Consider the following 20,531-nt stretch of genomic DNA (forward strand, 5'->3'; position numbering starts at 1 on the left):
GGTAAAAATGTCTCGAAGAGGGCAACCCACAATACAAGAGAAATCTTTACAAAGATGGGACTCTAACAAAGCTAGACTCTCCCCCCAAAAATATAACAACAACAAACCTGAAGATGGAAAAAACTCTCCAAAAGAGATTCACAAGGCTTAAAAGCTCCACGGCCTAGATGAGTTTGTCACTCTCTCCCAAGTGCTTATGGACTCCCTAGAAATCAGTCTTTGAACAGCGTGAGGGGGTCCTGCATACACACAAGTGAGTAGTTTTCCAAAGCTTCTCCTCAAGCTCCTTGTTGCCTAATGCTCAAGCCTACGGGCTGCAAAACACAAAAAAATATATATCAATTGTCAGCGTGAAATTAAGAAAAAGAAACCAAAACTAAACTTAGAATTTAATTTACAAAGTACTAGCACAAGTAATGGGAGTGAATCCCCATACTTGCATAGCTTTAGAAATGACTCTTGAATAGGAGATATAACTTTGAAAGAACTAGAACCAAAGAAGTATTTTGAATTTTAAATGAATGATCAAGTAGCTATAGACTAAGAAAACTCCCTTTTGCTCTATGTTGGATGGAAAACTTAGAGCAAAAAAATGGTTGAGTCTTGAATCGTTGTAAATCTAGGAGTGAGTTGATCTAATTGAGATTTCTCCCACTTCCAGATGGATTCTTACACACAATACAAAAGATCTTTCCTACACACTGAAACACGTATTAATTTGCACAAGATTAGAGCAATATAATGAATAAGATAAACCAAGCATTCCTCCTAAAATGAATTGGCAAGCTTATCATTAGAATACTACTCTAAATCAATTATATGTGCAATATAATTTGCACAAATCAATCCAAGCAAAGATGGCAAACATAAACCAATATTAATTCGACATGCGAAAAAAATTAACACAATAGCAGTAGTATAAAAGGACATCACCTCATAATGCCAAGAGAACACCAGCCAGATAGCCCCAAAGTCTTGATTATATTAAGAAAGTATGCAAGTACAAAATGGCAGGGTTTCCTCAAGCCCAATAGCTTATTACATGATACAATATGAAATTCCATGGCTCTATTATATAGAGAGTTGAGAGCAAATCCCAATGAAAAATGATAATGACAAATGACATTGGAGTCAATTCCAATGTAGAAGTAATTAAACAAGTGGCATGAGGTGACAATCTCAAAGAGAAATTTGAATTTGTTGAATGGAGCTCCAATGCCAAGTGTAAAAATCGAATTCTTGCAAGTGGACATCATTTTCTTCTTCCCTTGTGTGCCAAATTCGAATTTTATGATAGAATGACAAGTGTATATGGGTGGTAACCCAAGAGGATACAATTTCCCACAAAAATTTCCACCAGATATTGTCCCAAATCCTCCCAAATGTACATTAACTTCACAAATTCGAATTTCCAAGTAAGCAGTTTTCTCCTTTAATGCCAGAAATTAGATTTTATTTGAACACGTCATTTCCTTGATTTTAGAAATCCACATCACCTTGGGACTTCACTTTAACTGCCCCATAATTTTTCACCTATGACTTAATTAATTGCAAAATTTCCCACTAAACTTAGGAAAAATGGGTTTTGAGAATTCAAAACACATTTTTAACCCCTCAAAGTGTGTCATAGTAGAAAGTTGAGAGTGAAATGTGCAAATTTCAATATTCATACCCCATACAACTTCTCTAGACATCACTTATTACATTACAAATACAATTTTATTAACAATTTCCGCAGTGCGGAAAATATAAAAATTTAAAAAATGACTACTTAGACCTAACCAAATTCCACGAATTTTTTTGTGTGATCTAGTATGGTAATATACATCAACTCTAGACACTAAAATGTGTTAGGGACTCAACCTTCAAACCGTCACCCCGGCTTTGGAGTAAAACGTGAGTGAAAAAACCCAGAAAATTATCTGCCTTTAAAAAAGAAGGAATAATTAACCAGATAAAAAAAATCCAAGGTGTACTCGTTTGTTTATCGAGTCCCAACATCCTAGGATTGTTGCAGACTCAAAAACTCATCATTAGTAGTATCACTTATTACAATTCCCCGCAAGGTGTGGAATCTGGGTACAAGAAAGATGATGAGAAGATAGAAGTAGAGTTAAAATACTTTGTTGACTGATGATATCTGATTGTACGAGTGTCCTCTGGATCATCCTTGGGCATGGAGTCTTCATATAATCATCAAGTGCCACTCCAGTAGTCAACGGGCAGCATGGTGGATGGAGTGCAGAAGCAGTCGAGTTAAGAAAGCAATGAATTGTGCACCAAGGAGCAAACTCGCTCTGATACCAGATGTTGCAGAAATACTCGGCATTAGACAACAATTATCAACAAATTATATATATTTTATTAATAATCATTGAATGATTTACAGTGAGAGAGGCCCTAACTTAAATGCAGCCCTAGGTGCCTCTTGGTGAATGGGCGTGATCAAAGATCATGCGCCTAATTAACTAAGAATTATGGATTTTTTTCACATAACACATTCAGAAAATTATACTAAAACTTTTAAAGAAAGCATTTAAGTTTTACATTAATTATAATTTAAAATATGAATATAGATTCATGAATAAATGAGCAAGTGCCAAGGCCCAAGAATATCATGCTACAACAAATACCAACATATCATCAAAATCATTGCCCATATTGGGATCCTCATGATCAACGTCACCCTCTAAGCATTGAAAAAAGATAGGAAAAGCTTAACATGTCAAATCTAGATTTTGTGTTAGTGATGGGTACACTTTGTTGATTTACCTTATAATAGAAATTGATTTTCTATTCTAATAATTACTTCCAATGATTTGTATTCTCAAGTTGTCTATTGTCACTTATATCATTAAGTGTATATATATATATATATATATATATATATATATATATATATATTAACTATAATGTAACAATAACCATAGGATCATAGACAGCCAAACACAATAAGGCACAAGATTACCCTGGGAAAACCCAACATTGAGAAAAACCCAGTCAACTTTTCTTCTAAGGATAATTCAATCTTCAGCGAAGTTTGAAATACAAATTTTCTAGAAATCTGTCTCAATTTCCAACCACAAAATACCAATCAAAATTGGTCAAAGGAGACAAAATATCTAACTTATGTTAGTTTAGTCAAATCTGGTCAACAAGTTGATTTTCGATCTTTTTGCTTCTGGTCAACATTTGTCAAAGGAGGCCAAATTTCGGCCCTACAACTTCCTCATAGAATTCAGTCAAACAGTCACAGTTGACCTGCAATCAACCTTAGTCGAACATATTTGGTCAATCGAGATCTCAACCCAGAAATTCAGTCAATGTTTAGTCAAAGATGCCCAAAATATTCGCTCCAATAATTAATCAAAGATTCAATCAAATAGCCCAGAAAAATGCCAAAGTCAATGTTAGTCAATGAGTCAAACTTCACTTCAGATTTTGGCAGTTAACTTCAAACTTCTTCAGCTCCTTTGCACGTGTGAATAAATGACTTCTTGCTCTTGTGTGAATGATCCAAATATGCCTAGTGAGGAGGACGAATTGACTTATTTATAGTGGTCAAATAGGTGCCCTTTGACCAAGGGTCACCTCTAATAGTGGGACAGATTTAGGCTTCTTGAAGCCTACATAAACAAATATAAAAAATTATTTTTTCTTTTTAATATTTATAATTTATTTTGCTGGTTTTGAAGGGGCTTCTTGGTATGCGAGAATACCTCTCGATGCTACAAAAATCAACACACTTCTACTAGTGTCGTGTTAAAAAATCTCAATAATCAATGTCACTAACATTAAGGTACATAGAGGACTTTGTTCTCTTAATTAAATGCTAGTTCCATACACAACAGAACTCAATGGAAATGTTGCAATCCCCTCAATCTTGAAATCTTAAAAATTGGTAAGTTTGTTGGATTTGGAGTTGGATATAAAATTCTACTTTCTCCATATGAAATTCAATGAGGTTGGAATCACTCAATTATCCTAAGCCAATTAATGGTAATCTTAAAAATTTAGGTAAAAAAAGGAAAATGAAAGATAAACCAGAATGTCACTTTCATTTTGATCCTTTTACATTAAGAATTTAACATTACCACTATTTACATAGCATATTCTTAACATTAACATTAATTACATAGCATTAGTAGCGCACTAGGGTTGAATATTAGGTTACCCCACTCATATATTATTGTTTTTCTAAAAGTAATTAGCATTCGACCGACATGCCCACACAAGCAAGTTGTACCGCCTCACACATGTTGTTTGGGCGTTAAAACATATGGGGTTTAGTGCCTGAAATGTGTTCCAGTCGAGCTGAAACACATTTCAAAACAGTGAAATGCATTTTAGCCAAGCCTAAACACGTTTTAAAAAAGTGAAATGCAATTCAAAAAGGTGAGAAACATTTCAGCTGCATTTCAGCATTTTTGTACCCAAATGTAACGGGTACGAGGGGGACCCACATTACCTGCAACTTAGATACAAAAGCAACACAAATATAAGTTGTACGATCAAGAAAGTCATAACGACTTTACAACATATTTTAAGGGCAAAGGAAGGAAATATTTTGCTTAGCTAAGAAACAAAAAAGGAAGCTAAAGACAAGGAAACTTCACACATGAAGATCCATCATAAGAAGAGCGAGCCTAGCCCACGTAGCAAAGGTCCTTTCACTATTTTGCTTTGTTGATTTTTTGTAGCTCAGGTGGGTACTTTTGCACAGACCTTGTGTTTAGGCGTGCAAAACATGCTCACATTCTCCTTAGAACACTTGCTCAAGTGTGAGAAGTTGCTAATGTAACTTAGCCCAAGTCTAACTTAGGAAAAAGCATATATTAGTGTGTTGGCTTATTGAGCTAAAAGAAACTTAAGAAAAGTGAAGTAATTTACATCAGTGATTTTGTTGTAATCTTAGCGATTGATCTCAAGTGAGGCAAAATCTAATCTCGGCCATTAATCACTTTGAGATTATGGTTAGGGTTAGGAATTTAGCTCAATGTAAAGTTATAAAAGCAAGGTTGTAATATATCGAACCTGCAAATATATGATAAAGCAAATATACCCAAAAATAACAAGATAGAAATAGATAAACTTCATATCTTTATTAATATCAAAACCCTTGAAGTAGGGTAACACCATACAACTACTCCTTAAGAAAAGAGAACACTCCACAAACCATATGTTTGCCAATACAATATTCCTTGACATCTCTCCATGGGTTGTCTCTGGCCTCTATATAAGCCTCATACATACAATGCCATGGGTCATTACCATGATTCTCTCAATACCATATATCTAATACAATGGGCTTATTACATTATTGCTAACTACTTGTGGTCCCTTACATGATGGTGGTTAACCACTTTATTTATTAACTATGGCCCATCCCATTATTACATTATTCCCTTGGGTACCTCCCTCCGTACCCCATACTATCCCCCCTAAGTATACTACAAAGGTTGAATAGAAGAAAGACACACCACAGCTACATAAGATTGAGAGAGGCATCTCAATGAGCAATATGCTAGGTCCAAGGTAGTGCAGAGACGTTGGAGATCCAGATCTGCGAAGAAGATCAAGCATTGATCTACGACAAATCTGCTGGATCAGATCCAGGTTATTTGTATCATGTATTTTCTCAGTTGGATTGTTACCCACCACCTGTGGGTGACACCGATAGGAGAATTTTTTCTCTTAGATTGTCTTCAGCCGACAGGGAACAGCCCCTTGCAGCCACTAGATAGCTTGATGTGCCACCATCTCTGCCACTTGAGCCAACCAATATGTGCCATCGCCCATTTGTTATGATCGTATGTTTGAAGGTCTGCCTTCCAACCCCGCAGGTATGGCTTTCATTATGTAATTGGGTATTTTTGCTTACATATCATGGACACTTCTAAGCATGTATTAATGGGGGGATTCGACGGAAAGAGTGGGACTGGCTTGTACTCTTGTCCCCTTGTCCAACTTGGTGGTTAAATTTGATTCCGAGTCTCGTGTGATCTTCTTTATTGGCTATTAGCCTTAGGAGTGGCACTATATGGGAAATCCCTCCGCTTTCCGACACCACATATGTAATGTTCCCAATTTTTGTGAGTGCAAAATTCCCTAAGGAGTTTTGCCAATTTTGGTGATATTAAATAAAAAGGAGAAAAATATTATTTTGTGGGAAACAAGTGGAAATTATTATTTTAACGAAGAATGGCAACAAAGTAACATTTTATTAGTGGAAGGTGGGGACCGGCAAGGGAGAGGACTAGCAATTATAAATAGAGCTTGGAGGCCTCCATTTGGCATCTTTTGACATTTGCAAACAAACACTCATTTGTACGCTTTGTTGTTTAGCAAGTATATTGGCTGTTGATTTTTGGTAGCATCGGATGTGCTCTAGCCATGAAAATTGGTGGAGAGGCTAAGACACATGTGATCTCCAAGACCCAAAAATCGTTTGGAGAAATTCCACTCGGATGAAGAGATATTAAAATAATTAATATTTTTAATGGGGTTCCTAAGTCTAAACTTAGGAAAATTAAAATATTAATGTGTATAAACATAAAATGGGTGAAAAAGTTCTAAGAGATGAGGATCAAGACGGATCTAATCTTACTCGTTGATTAGGTACTTAATCTCGATCGTTGAATCGTCAACAGAAAAAAGTATAAGAGGAGGCTTGAGGGTCAGTTGGAGACACACCAAGTTGATCAAGAATTCGATTTTCAGGGACAGGGTTTGCTGAGAAGTCGAGTTAGTGATCTGTTGCGGCGAGGGGCAGTTCAGCAGAAAGCCGAGAATACATATCAGAGAGGCAGAGAAAGTGTCGGAGAGACAGCGCAGAGCCTTGGAAGGCTAACACAGAGGAAGCCAAGACTGACGCAAAGGCTAAGGAGGCCAGCGCAAGTGACACAGAGGGCCAAGAGGCTGACACAGAGGCAACAGAGGCTAGCAAAGCTGACGTTGGGCTGAAGAGGCAGCACTGAGGAATTTTCGTGGGGCAGACTGGGAGCTGAGAGGCAGACGCAGAGCCGTAGAGGGTGACACAGTCCCTGGAGGGTGATGCAGTTCCAGAAGGAAGCTTGGAGCAGCTTTCGTTGTCCAGCTAAGGAACTATCTAAGTTGCTGTGGGATCAATCATCCGGTTGCTGATCAGTCGGAATATCTGTCTCCAAAGAGAGGTACTTTTGCCAAGGAAAATCTTTGAAGGGTGAGCCATTTCTGGCACCCTAGTTGTATTCAAAAACTGCATAATAATAAAACCCTCATATCTGTTGCACCGATTTTCTCGCATTGGGTTTTTCCGGGGACAATTGTCCAAAAATAACGGTGTCCCTTGTGTGATTGTCTCAGTTATTTCAGTTGTTGATTTGTATATGTGTGAAGGTTGCATTTATGTTTATTTCGGTATTTATATTAATAAAACTTGTTAATGGAATGAACAAGTAGGAGATAATAAACTAGATAATGCAATAGGGATTTCTAATGTGTCAGACTTAGAAATTTCCACATGGTATCAAAGCGTTGCAGATCACAGGAGGACTGAAGACATCAGCAGAAATCTGAAAATTTGCAGCAAAAGCAGCTGTCCTAAGAGACAGCGTTGTTCCAGAGCAGAAGCAGTAAGAGAAGAAGTGATGCAGAACCTACGTCATCATTTCGAGCCAAGGGAAGGGCCAACGCAGAGGCAAAGAGAGGCATAAGAGGCTCACGAAGAGCCACATCATCTTGCTCAACCAGGTAGGATTGACGCAGTTGGCCGGAGGAGCAGATTTAGCCTTTGTTAGAATTGAGCAGAGCCTGAAAGGCTCAGTTTCTTCAATTGTCGAGACTTGGGGAGCTGTGGGCAGATTGTGATTAGAGGAGCTAGTGGGACGTTGTTTCTGTCGATACAGAATAGTGTCTAAGGAGACGGAACCAAGGTAGAGGGAGTCACTACCAGGATGGGTTTCTAGTCAAGGAATCTAGATCCGAGTTGCAGTTGCAAGGAGGATTGGAGAGGAGCGATTCAACAGTTGGCCAGAGGATTTCCAAGAGGGAAATCAAGACTTAGAGGGAGATTTCCAAGAGGGGAGTCAAGACTCAGAGGGAGTCTAGAAGAGGAGCTGAAATGGCAGTGAACGGACTAAGGGATCATGATAGGTTGGACGGGGCTTCCAACTTTGTCATCTGAAAGGCCAAGATCTTGGCAGTCCTGGATCAACATCACATCAAAGACTATGCCTTGAAAACCATGGCTATCCCAATTGACCCAGCTGAGAATGAGAAGTATGAGGATGCAATGGCAAGGGCGAAGTGCATGATCCTAGACGAGTTCAAAGATCATGTCATACCACATATTGTTGAGAAGAACACAGCAAAAGAGATGTGGGACACCCTGACCACCTTATACTAGGGCTCTTCCGTGCAACGGAAGATGCTATTGGAGAATCAGCAGTGGTCATATCAGATGCAGAAGGGAGAGCAAATATATCCATTCCTTCTCAGATTGCAGGAGATTCGCGACCAGCTTACTTCCGTGGGGTCTACACCAAATCCAAAATTTATGGTCAGGACTGCCCTGAATGCAGTCTCCGAGAAGTGGGAGACATTTGTCCAAAGTATTTTGGGCAAGGCTACTCTTCTCGGTTGGGAGGAGATGTGGGCAGCTCTTCGCCAAGAGGAGATCAAGAGGATGACCAAGGCGGGGAGTAGTGGCAAGGGAGGACGAATCAAGAAAGAGGAGGAGGATGCGGCTCTAGCATCTGCGGGACAGCAAGGGAAGAGGAAGAAGAAGGACATCTCCAAGGTTAAGTGCTTCCATTGTGGGGAGCTGGGACATTATGCATCCCAGTGTCCCAGGAAGAAAAACAAGGGAGAAGCTTTTGATTCAAAGGCAGCTCCAGCTAAGGCGAAGAAAGAGGTCGAGACTGATGACGATTGTGCCATGAGTGCTCATGCACCTCTAGAGAAGAGGTGGGGAGACATCGAGTTGTAGTCAGGAAAACTACATACTAGGGGCAAGATCCTTGAGATGCCCAAACTCTTGGATCATATCCAACTACGGGAGCCCTTAACGATGGTAGCATGATGACAAGTGTTGGGTGGAGCAAAGTGTGGTACCGATGCGAAAGATCAGTGTACCGAAGCATCAGCATAGGTACCGATGCGAAAGATCAGTGTACCGAAGCATCAGCATAGGTACCGATGCGAAAGATCAGTGTGAAGTTTCTATGGTGAAGCATTACTAGAGTACATTCCTCGCTAAAAGGGAGTGTTGATTTTTGGTAACATTGGATGTGCTCTAGCCATGAAAATTGGTGGAGAGGCTAAGGCACATGAAATCTCAAAGACCCAAAAATCGTTTGCAGAAATTCCACCCCAATGAAGAGATATTAAAATAATTAATATTTTTAATGGGGTTCCTAAGTCTAAACTTAGGAAAATTATAAAAAATTAAAAATTAAAAAAAAAATTTAGTCTAGGACAATCGGTAACTAGTGAGAGTTATCCTGAACAGACCCAGGATCAAATCTAACTGGCTGCCACTATAAACCTAGGCTACATGCAACTGCCTGCAAGCCGCACAATAGCAGGAAACTTATGCCTCAACAAGAGCCGAGACGTCCGCTATGGGGTCGCCTACTCTTCTAGCCAAGACACAACAGGTCATATATGTACTCAATGAGATTTGAACCCTCATCTCACGGGTTACACCCCGGAAACTTACCGTTGAACCTCACATCACTGTACCTAAACTTAGCAATAATGTAAAATGGGTGAGAAAGTTCTAAGAGACGAGGATCAAGCTAGATCTAATCTTAGCCGTTGATTAAACACTTAATCTCGGTCGTTTAATCGTCAACAGGAAAAGTATAAGAGGAGGCTTGAGGGTCAATTGGAGACACATCAAGTTGATCAAGAATTCGCTTTTCTAGGGCAGGGTTTGCTGAGAAATCGAGTTGGTGATCTGTTGTAGCGAGGGGCAATTCGACAGAAGGCCGAGAATACATATCAGAGAGGCAGAGAAAGTGTCGAAGAGACAACGCAGAGCCTTGGAAGGCTAACACAGAGGAAGCCAGGACTGACGCAAAGGCTAAGAAGGCCAGCGCAGGTAACGCAGAGGCAACAGAGCTGAAGTTGGGTTGAAGATGCAGCGCTGAGGAATTTTCGTGGGGCAGACTGGGAGTTGAGAGGCAGACACAGAGTTGTAGAGGGTGACACAGTTCCGGTAGGAACCTTGGAGCAGCTTTCGCTGTCCAGCTAAGGAATTGTCTAAATTGCTGTGGGATCAATCATCCGGTCGCTGATCAGCCGGAATGTCTGTCTCCAAACAGAGGTACTTTTGCCAAGGAAAATCTCTGAAGGTTGAGCCATTTTTGGCATCCTAGTTGTATTCAGAAACTGAATAATAATAAAACCCTCATATTTGTTGCACCGGTTTTGTCGCATTGGGTTTTTCCGGCGACGATTGTCCAAAAATAACGGTGTCCCTTATGTGATTGTCTTAGTTATTTCAGTTGTTGATCTGTATATGTTTGAAGGTTGCATTTGGGTTTATTTCGATATTTCTATTAATAAATAACTTGTTAATGGAATGAACAAGTAGGAGATAATAAACCAGATAATGCAGTAGGGATTTCTAATATGTCAAACTTAGAAATTTCCACACTGGTTGTTTAGCCACGAGTCTCTCACGCGAGAGATTCAACCTCTAGTTCGGGGGACCATCCATGCCCGCCCTAGGGAGGCTGTTCTACGGGAGTTTTTAGGAGTTTCGAGGCAGCAACACACATCAGTGACCAACGTGAGAGGGAAGTGTGTATTTCTGGGCAGCCAGGAATCACATAGACGAAGTTTGAGACCAACAAGGATCTCATTGCTTGTCGGGAGATCAGGGAGCTGAGGTAGCAGCATTGGGCAGGCATTTTCACTGGAGCTTTCAGCTAGCTAAGCCAGCATACCAGCAATTCACATTTCTGGGCAAAGGGATAGCGCAAAGGCCACTCAGCAGAATTTTGTGGTGTTTGGGAGCAGTTGATCCGGGCCAAGAGTTCATCTGAGAAGTTAGGAGTTGGATAGCAGGGGTGAACCCAAAATTTTGGAGGAGTTTGCAGAGGGATTTGCAAGCAGTTTCCAACAGGTCGAATTTGGCAACCATAGCTGGGGTGAGGCTCCAACAGGGTCGAAAAACAAAAGTCAAAACCAGCCAAATTCCCTTCTGTGTTTTTCTGGGTTTTGGCCAAGGAGTCCAGGGTTAAAATCATATAAATTTCTGGGCGGTTTTAGTGCACTTTCCAGCCATTCGAAATTCAGTAATGCAGCAGTTTTCTGGGCAGCGCAGTGCAGATTGGTGCAGCAACTGGGCAGCCTTTAGCTCAGCCATTTTCCTACCTGGGTTTGGTCTTTCTTGTCCATTGAGACAAGCTCAGGTGCACCATTCCACTATCTATTGTATTTGGCTTGCAGAAATATAATAAAATGGCTCAGAAGTTCTTCATTTGCAGTTTTTCTGTGGGTGCTTGATGAATATTTCGTTTTTGTATTTTGCTGCATAGAATATTTGCTGTTATCACTTGTATTTCCTATTTAGGATCATTACAGTGGTATCAGAGCATGATCTTGGCCAGTTGTGGAGTAGCCAGCAAGATCATGGAAGATTTGGGCATGTATGCACTGTGATGGGTGAACTATAGACAAACCCATGGCTCAAGGGAGAGTGAGTATCATTGAGGGAAAAATGACCCTCACCCACTTTGATGGTTCAGCTAGGAGTTCTATCAGAAAATGGGTACAAGAATTGGACACATATTTCCGGCTAAACCCCATGAGGGAGGCGAACGCTATTAGACATGCCACTTTGCACTTGGATGGAGATGCTATGGAATGGTGGTACCGAGGGCTGATCCCTTTGGGTCATGTACGTATCACATCCTACAAAGAGTTCACACAGAGGCTCATGGAGAGATTTGACTGAAAGGACACCAAGCCCCCTCAAAGGGAGTGGATAGGATGAGGAAAGCTAGAGAATGAGACCAGGAGGCATTTCTACTGGTGGAGACCAGCCTTTAGATGTCAGAAGCTCGAGGAGGAGGTTGAGCAAGAGGACACGCAAGATGGTGAGAGGCACATTGATATACCCGGTGTGGTGCAAGAGTCACCATTGTTGGAGGCCTCTTTGGTAGCTCCAGTTGACACCTCAGTTGAGGGAGTAGAGCATACACTCGGAGGGCCATCTATTGATGAGATGCTAACAGTTGATGAGGTACTCAATGGTATGACCCAAGTTCTAGAAGATGGCCTCCCACAGCAGGTTGATGAGGTGCCTGGAGGCATACTTGTCATTGAGGAGGTACCAGAAGAGACGGAGGGCTCCAGAGCAGTGACCGACTTTACAGAGGATAGCCGCCCTCCACAGTTTCATCAGTTCTGGACTAGCAATCTAGCGTTGATAAAGAAGGCCACAACAGTGTGAGAGGCCATTCTACAACAAAACGAGTTGGAGGACATGAGAGCGGTTTGTGCTGAGTCAGCGGCCAAACTAACTCGCATTGGGGAACGGGTGGGTTCCCTAATGGTTCAGTTGGAGTGCAGATTGGAACGATGGGGCAACCATACTCAGACATTACAAGCCAGTAGCACTAGCAAGTTACCACTACACATTGGAGAGGCAGAGTCACCTCGACATATTTTATGTGTTGACTAGGATGGTGAGATGAGGCGACATGAGTTGTGCAGGGGGCATCCTTGGCAAGATGGAGGGTTAGTTCCATGTATGGGAGTATATGCTCTCGATCCTTCCCTTGGGGTTGGATGGCGAGATATATTGAGTTGGTATCTAGTGGAGCTAGCTAGGAGGTTAGATGCATCCATGGCCACAGCTCAGCGGAGGCTGTGGATTACCAGAGGGGCTCGAGGGCCAGACTGTTGTTGGGATCCAGGTGGGATTCTCCATCACATCGTGGAGTCGATAGGTCATGGTAGCAGCTACGTGATGGACTCGGTGGTTGGGTGCACACACCTTTTCATATCCCCTTCAGAGTTCCTGACAACACTAGTGATAGGATGGATTGGCAAAGGAGTAGGCAGATTTCATGAGTTGTCATGGCATATTGATTGTGCATGGAGTCACAGGTTGATTAGCCTACTCTAGCAGGAGCTGGTAGGAGGAGGTGGCATCAGCAAACCACTGAACAAGGCATTACATGGAGACAGTGCTCTCTCATTGGTATATTGGACACTAGAGCTACTGAGGATAGACACAATAGTGGCATTCCCATTGGCATGTGACAAGTCAAACCACTCAAGTATTTCAAGGAAGATGGGGAGATGTAGCCCACATCATGGAAGGATTACTAGCAGAGTGGTGGATGTGTTGGCACATGTAGGATGGCATATGATACAGGGTGGTACGACAGTAGGCAATGGTACGCAGGGGTGCACAAGGATATGCCGCAGGGTCCAGTATTATGCAGAGGGATGTGACCTGATGCATACAAACCCAATTTTAGAACCTAGCATCCAGTGTTGTATAGAGGTATGCAGTGATGGGCAGTGGCTTGCAGAGGAGCATGGAGATGCGTGATTGCTTGATGTAGCATGTTGGTTTGCATTGAGCAACTCACATTGCATCGAGTACATGTGGGGAGAGCCAGATACAATGACACAGGCAGGATACGAGACAGTACAGGATGGTACAGCAGTAGCACAGGATATCCAGTGGTGTACAGCAATAGGCTAGGGGGTATAGTGCCAGGTCAAGGACTACAGGGATACTCGATGGGATGCACGGGCATATGGTGTTGCACAACGAGGTCTTGGAGGGTTGCCTCGAAGGAGACTTATGGACAGAGACACCGGGCATACCTTTGGGTGTACTTAACCCAAGATCGATGCAGACGCAGATGAGCAATACTCGATGGTATCCATGGGGACTCACATGCTTGTACCTCTTATACATCACTTACAAGCACAGACGATTTGGTTGTTGTCCTTTGACACTTTGGGCACGAGCAGCGGGGGACAGGGAGCTCACCCGAGATATTGGGATGACACTCAACGCACTAGGGGAGAGACTTCTAAGTGGCAGCATTGGGTTGTCACAAGTTGACAACCACAGTTTGGGGGATGAGGTGATCATCTGTAGGGGTGGCATATAGTTCATCAGTGAACCTACACTTGGGGAGCAGGTCACAAGGGAGACGTGTCACTCTTTCCACAGGGCATGTCAAGACCATGCATGAGCAGAGGATATTGTGTACGATTGAGGCAACTTTTCAATATGTGTCCGACCTCCAGGCATTATATTAGCACATTATCGAGATGGCGGATGGCAAACTCAGTGGTGATGGTTGGCAGGAGCAGGATGGATGCACATACACTGAGTCGATTGTGAGTATCGGATACCCATCTATTGGTTGCCTTCAGGGGGTAGTTATTTGGCACATGTGGCTTCCAACAGTCATCGGTACTACGCAGTGGCAGGCACAGGGCAGTTTAGCATGCATCAGATTAGTTCATGATATATGGGGCCTATATGTCGGTTTCATGCAGGGATTAGGGACGAGGAACAAACAGATTCCAGCAGTTGTTAGAGCTATGTCGCAGTAAGTCTGGTTATGGGATCCAGGGATTGAGTTGATTGATAGGACACTCCATTCTATGATGAGTAGGTTCATGGGAGAGAGTGATCTAGTTCACCTTGGGTGTGACACATGGGAGATTGTTGAAACCTCCATTGTATGGCAAGGTAGATTTATCTTGTTGCTACTCAGGATTGAGATTGACAGTGGATGGGTAGACATTGACATCATGGAGATGCCTGGGCAGGATAAGCTTGGCCTTCACAGATATCCCACCATCAGGTTTTGGGAGGGGAGGATACAGTCTGAGCATGATGGGAAGTTTGTCATAGTCAGAGTGGCGCAACATCAGCATGGTGGCACCCTTCTGAGACTAGCATGGGATTTGGGTACAACAAGATTTGGCGGTTCATCTACCCTAAAGGGTAAGCTGCTTTCTACAGGGGGAGATCATTCAGATATTCCATTGGAATCTAGTGATTCGCTATTGACATGCGGATCGTCACTAGTATGGCAAGATGTTCAACAACGAGAAGTGGTTCAGTGGCACATTTGGGACCCTGGGATTGGCTAAGCCAACGTTTGGAGTAGCATGATATTGCTTGAGGACAAGCAATTTTTGGCTGGGAGGACTGTAATGTTCCCAATTTTTGTGAGTGCAAAATTCACTAAGGAGTTTTGCCAATTTTGGTGATATTAAATAAAAAGGAGAAAATATTATTTTGTGGGAGAAAAGTGGAAATTATTATTTAAATGAAGAATGGTTGCAAAGTAATATTTTATTAGTGGAAGGTGGGGACCACCAAGGGAGAGGACTAGCAATTATAAATAGAGCTTGGAGGCCTCCATTTGGTATCTTTGACATTTGCAAACAAACACTCATTTGTACGCTTTGTTGTTTAGCAAGTCTACCAGTTGTTTAGCCATGAGTCTCTCACGCGAGAGATTCAACCTCTACTTCGGGGGACCATCATTGGCCGCCCTAGGGAGGTTTCTCTACAGGAGTTTTCAAGAGTTTCGAGGCAGCAACACACATCAGTAACCAACGCAGAGAGGGGAATACGTATTTCTGGGCAGCCAGGAATCACGTAGAGGGAGTTTGAGACCAGCAGGGATCTCATTGCTTGTCGGGAGGTCAGGGAGTTGAGGTAGCAACATTAGGTAGGCATTTTCACTAGAGCTTTCAACTAGCTGAGCCAGCATACCAACAATTCGCATTTTTGGGCAGAGGGACAATGCAGAGGCCACTCAGCAAAATTTCGTGGTGTTTGGGAGTAGCTGATCTGGGCCAAGAGTTCATCCGAGAAGTTAGGAGTTGGATAGCAGGGGTGAACCCAGCATTTTGGAGGAGTTTGCAGAGCGATTAGCAGGCAATTTCCAGCAGGTCGAATTTGGCAGCCATAGCTGGGGTGAGGCTCCAAGGGGGTCGAAAAACAGAAGTCAAAACCAACCAAATTCCCTTCTAGGTTTTGGCCAAGGAGTCCGGGGTTAAAACCATATAAAGTTATGGGCGGTTTTAGTGCACTTTCCAGCCATTCGAAATTCAGCAGTGCAACAGTTTCATGGGTAACGTAGTGCAGATTGGTGCAGCAGTAGGGTAGCCTTCAGCTCAGTGATTTTCCTACCTCGGTTTGGTCCTGAGACAAGCCGAGGTGCACCATTCCACTATCTATTGTATTTGGCTTGCAGAAATATAATAAAATGGCCCAGAAGTTCTTCATTTGAATTTTTTTATGGGTGCTTGATGGATATTTCTTTTTGTATTTTGTTGAGTAGATTATTTGTTGTTATCGCTTGTATTTCATATTTAGGATCATTACAACATACATCGCTCCCCTCTACTCATTATAACCCCTTTCACATATTTCCCATCTGGGTCCACATTTGTCCATTCAGTCGAAAAGGAGTTAACCTCCCCCTCCGCTTGTCCACACTTTGGGTCAGGCCTGGAACGATGCTCCAGAGATTGATGCAGCTAAAAAGAAAGATAAAAACATAATTTGGCCACTTACAATAGGAAATGTACCATAAAATGCAAAAGATAGCCAAGACATCAGAAGTTATCGTGTGGGCAAAAGCCAAACATGAGTTTTACCCCTTATCATTATGGCCATCACCCTGGTTCATAAGGCCCCTTATATGAGCCCCCTGCATCATTGAGGAACCCATGATTGTCCCAACCCTGGTGGGTGATAAACTGCCCAACCTTAAGGAGGTATCCACTGCTATATCATTCACATCATGCTCTCATTCCTTGGAGCCCCGAGCAGTTAAAAGAAGGAAAAATCAATAAAAGGCAAAATGCATAAGAAGAAGGGTGGAAAACCCAAGGCCGAGATAACTCATGTACCATGATTGCTCCCTCCTACATCTACACGCCCAAGTGTGGGCTTCCCTCGTCATAGCTACCCTTGTACCATGGTATGTGGCTTGGAGCCTTCTCTGTTGCCTCACTCTGTTCCATCATTACTTTACATGACACCTACCATATGAGGGATGTACCATGGACCTATCACTCCCTTAGAGGTTGAAACCACCTAATGGGGTCCTGGATTAACCTCACTCTTGAACCTGGAGACACTTGTACATTCTAAATCCCATTATGGATGGCATGCCATTATGAAGTGTCCATTTGGTTCCATGATTTGTAAGCTCATTTGCTCAATTGCACTAATGAATTGTTGTACTGGAAGGTGAGGAGACACATTGGATCTTATACAAGAATGCAAGTGGGTCTTCATCATGGGGTTTGGTCTCCCTATACAAGATCCAAGCCATCCAGAGGGTCTTAATAGCACTTGTAGTGTGAGCGTTGAGAGCCATGGGCTTACGCTGTAGCAGAGAGCAGATAGCAACACTGTGGGATCCTTCAACGCCACTTATTGTTTGCTCATGCCCCAGTTATTCGATGATGATGATGCACTTGGACGACATTGCCCAACCGGGTACACACTTGCAATCCACACTTGGTAGTTGATCCAGGGCCCGGATAGGGTTTTGTCTCACCGTGGGAGACAAGGGAGGGCTTACATCATCGTTCTAGCCCTTACAAATGAAGCACATGCTTGTTTGGTTCAGTTGAAGACCCATGAGGGCATTCTTTGTGCCCCCACAACCACTTAGGAGCACCACAAGTCATTTGGTCGGAGATTAAGGGGCCACCCACTTCATCACTCTTGTTGGGGCCCTCCTATTCATTATGCCACATGAGGGACCTCATTCACCCTTCCAATGACCCTTCTAGTTATTGTACTATCATTTCGGCCCTCTTGAGAGGCTAATTATTCATATTGTGGAGCTATTTGGTGGGTTTGTCACCAAAGCAATGTTATTTTGCATATTATTTTATTTTAAGGGCATCACTAGGCTAAATTAGCCCATTTGAATCCCTTAGAGAATTGTATAAATATGAGAGAGGCGCTCTCATTCATTCATCATCACTTGAACTTGGATTAGCTCTTTTGAAAAGAATTTCGCACTTTTCTTGGTTATCTATTGGAGATCTCTTGATGCATTTCGATATTTTTGGAGCTGAAATTTTCATTCTCTCTTTGAGCCATCTTCTTGATTTTGGATTTGGATATCTCTCTTGTTAGCATGTAAGTAAATTTTGTAAGGAATTTTTGCTTATGAAATAACATCTAATGTGTGGAAATTTGTAATGTCCCGAACGGAATATTTTGCCAAATTTGCAGAAATCGAACTCCACCCAAATTTCACCCTTAAATTATCATTCATTTAACTGAAGATTGCCATGTAAAATAAAACAAACAAAGCATTGCAATCCAATGACACAATGAACAAGAAAATTCTCATCTTTTATTATAATGGATAAACTAGGGTTACATGCACATACAACCAAAATAGATGAGATGAAAAGTTGGCCTCCAAGATAATCTGTTGCACTGGTATGCTGGCCCTCCAACTGAAATGAGCTGCACTGCTAAGCTCTCCTGTGAATTCTGGATGAATTCACCAAGGGAAAGTGGGTACTCACCCGACCTCACTGAATCACCTAAGGGTTTTGGTCCTAGGGCTACTGCTGAAGTAGAGAATCGGCTTCTAACCTCTCATACAAGAAGAAATATCAAATCCAAGATGTCCTCTAATGGCCTCCTCCTCCTCTTTTTATAGATCTGATGGACCCCTCTAGAAGCTCCTATTTTATTATTATTTTAATCATTGAGCACATTTCCCTTAATTAAAATATTCTTTTTAATGTGGGAAAATGGTAAATTGGCCACCATGCCTCCTCAGGCCACTGAAAATCACTTCTAACCATCCCATCTTGTAGATCTTCTCATTCCAGTTCCAACAAGCTATTACACTAAGGTGTTCTGCCAAGTATTCCTCCTGAAATGCCACCTTAAGCATAATTAATTGAGTCAGACCCATTAATAACTCTGTTTTTTGAAATTTGTCAGAATGCAACAGAACGAAAGGCAAATTGTGCAGATGATGGAATATACCAAGCGAATGCCATCGAACCCCATAAAACTCCTCAAAACCCCTCCAAAATCCCCTTGGGCCCGCCGATGACGCCAACCTACACCTGTGACCTGTCTGCCCCCAACTCTAAAAGTCCATCCTAACCATGCCATGAGGAACACCAGAAAAAGGAACATCACAAATCCTCCACCCCAAGATTGCTTGCCCTCAAGCAATCCATATCTGTCGGCAAATCTGGCAATCTCATGCAACTGAGAATCAATACCTGGATCCCATACAAACCACTGGGTGATGCCATACCTTTGTGCCACCCAACCAAGAATGGATCCCTCAATGCCCGGATCCCAGACTAAACTCTGACTCAACCTACCATCAACAAATCCTCCCGAATCCCAATGCCACCATGGCCACTCATCAACACCCCTATCCCATGGCTCTAGTTGTGCTCTGTCTCCAGCTATGGTTGTTGCTCCCTCAACTGAATACCAACTCATCACCTCTCTCTAATCTAACCCTTGACTCAATCCAATGCCAATCCCATTCTCCTAATGTTGGGGCGGAATGTTGAAGCATTGTTGACCTGTATCCCACTGCCAACTAGAGCATGGAGTATCTGTCATGTCTAAGGGTTCCTGCTCCACTACGCCCCGGACTAAGGATATCGTACCATTAATAAGATACCAACTCATGATCTCCCGCCAATCTAATGTATGGACACCTATGCAAGGAATATGTCTACTAAGCTGATACTGGTCCATGCTCAACTCTTGATGCTTTGCCCAGTCAGCCAACAAAATTTGTGCAAGAAATCCTGCCCCTCTCCCTATAATGGAGAAAATTGGCCAAGCTGTGCTAGAAGCCCTATCTATGTACTCCTGGAGAAGGTTGCTGCCTGAAAATGTTGTAGCTTTGCTAGTTGCTACTACATTTGTTTGCACCTCATCGATGGGTAGACCCAAAGATGGATGCACTGCCATCTCCCTCGTTTGATAGGAAACGCCACGCTCCTCCAGTGCACCAATCTCCTACAAAACTATCCTGTCAGACTCCAACACCTTCTTACGACCAGTGTCTACAAGTCCTCTAACCCTGTTGGTTGTCTATGCATAAGTCTGCTCCTTGCCAATGGTTGGCCGCTCATCCTCCTCCAGTATGGGCTCAACATGAGCCACTAACTAACTCTCCACAAAAGGCTCATCATGCATATTGTGCATATCATCCTCCTGAGCCGACTCATGCTCCACCATATACTACTCTTGTTGAATCATCATTGGTGGCTCATCATCCCGAATGTCTCCCATAGGGTCCATCCACTGCTCACCATACACACTGGAATATACATCTGGTCTATTGTCAACAACTCCACATGACTGCTCATGCTCCCCAAAAGCATCCTCGTATGACCCCATGAACTCATCCAAAGAAGAGTCCTCATCCTGAAAGACAGAAGGAATATCCTCCTGCTCTACCTCTGCCATCTCCTTTGCATCTCTCAAGCATGAGTGGTCAAGTCCCCAAGGTTCCCTGCAA

General features: G+C 42.5%; 1 protein-coding gene across 4 annotated transcripts in view; it reads right to left on the reverse strand.

Annotated features, from left to right (window-relative positions):
- MEI1 (transcription coactivator) overlaps positions 1-20,531 on the reverse strand; it is a 289,974-nt gene that overhangs the window by 243,871 nt on the left and 25,572 nt on the right. Inside the window, exon 2 of one of the 4 annotated variants that reach the window (XM_089392280.1) lies at positions 108-314. The exons of the other annotated variants lie outside the window; for them this stretch is intronic. The gene's annotated coding sequence lies outside the window, so the exon portion shown is untranslated. The remainder of the gene's footprint in view (positions 1-107; positions 315-20,531) is intronic. 4 annotated transcript variants of the gene reach the window in all.

Source organism: Pinus tabuliformis, chromosome 1_1 (genome assembly GCF_031772625.1).
Source record: "Pinus tabuliformis cultivar Carrire ecotype Pingquan chromosome 1_1, CPIR1, whole genome shotgun sequence".
In the NCBI taxonomy this organism is placed as follows: domain Eukaryota; kingdom Viridiplantae; phylum Streptophyta; class Pinopsida; order Pinales; family Pinaceae; genus Pinus; species Pinus tabuliformis.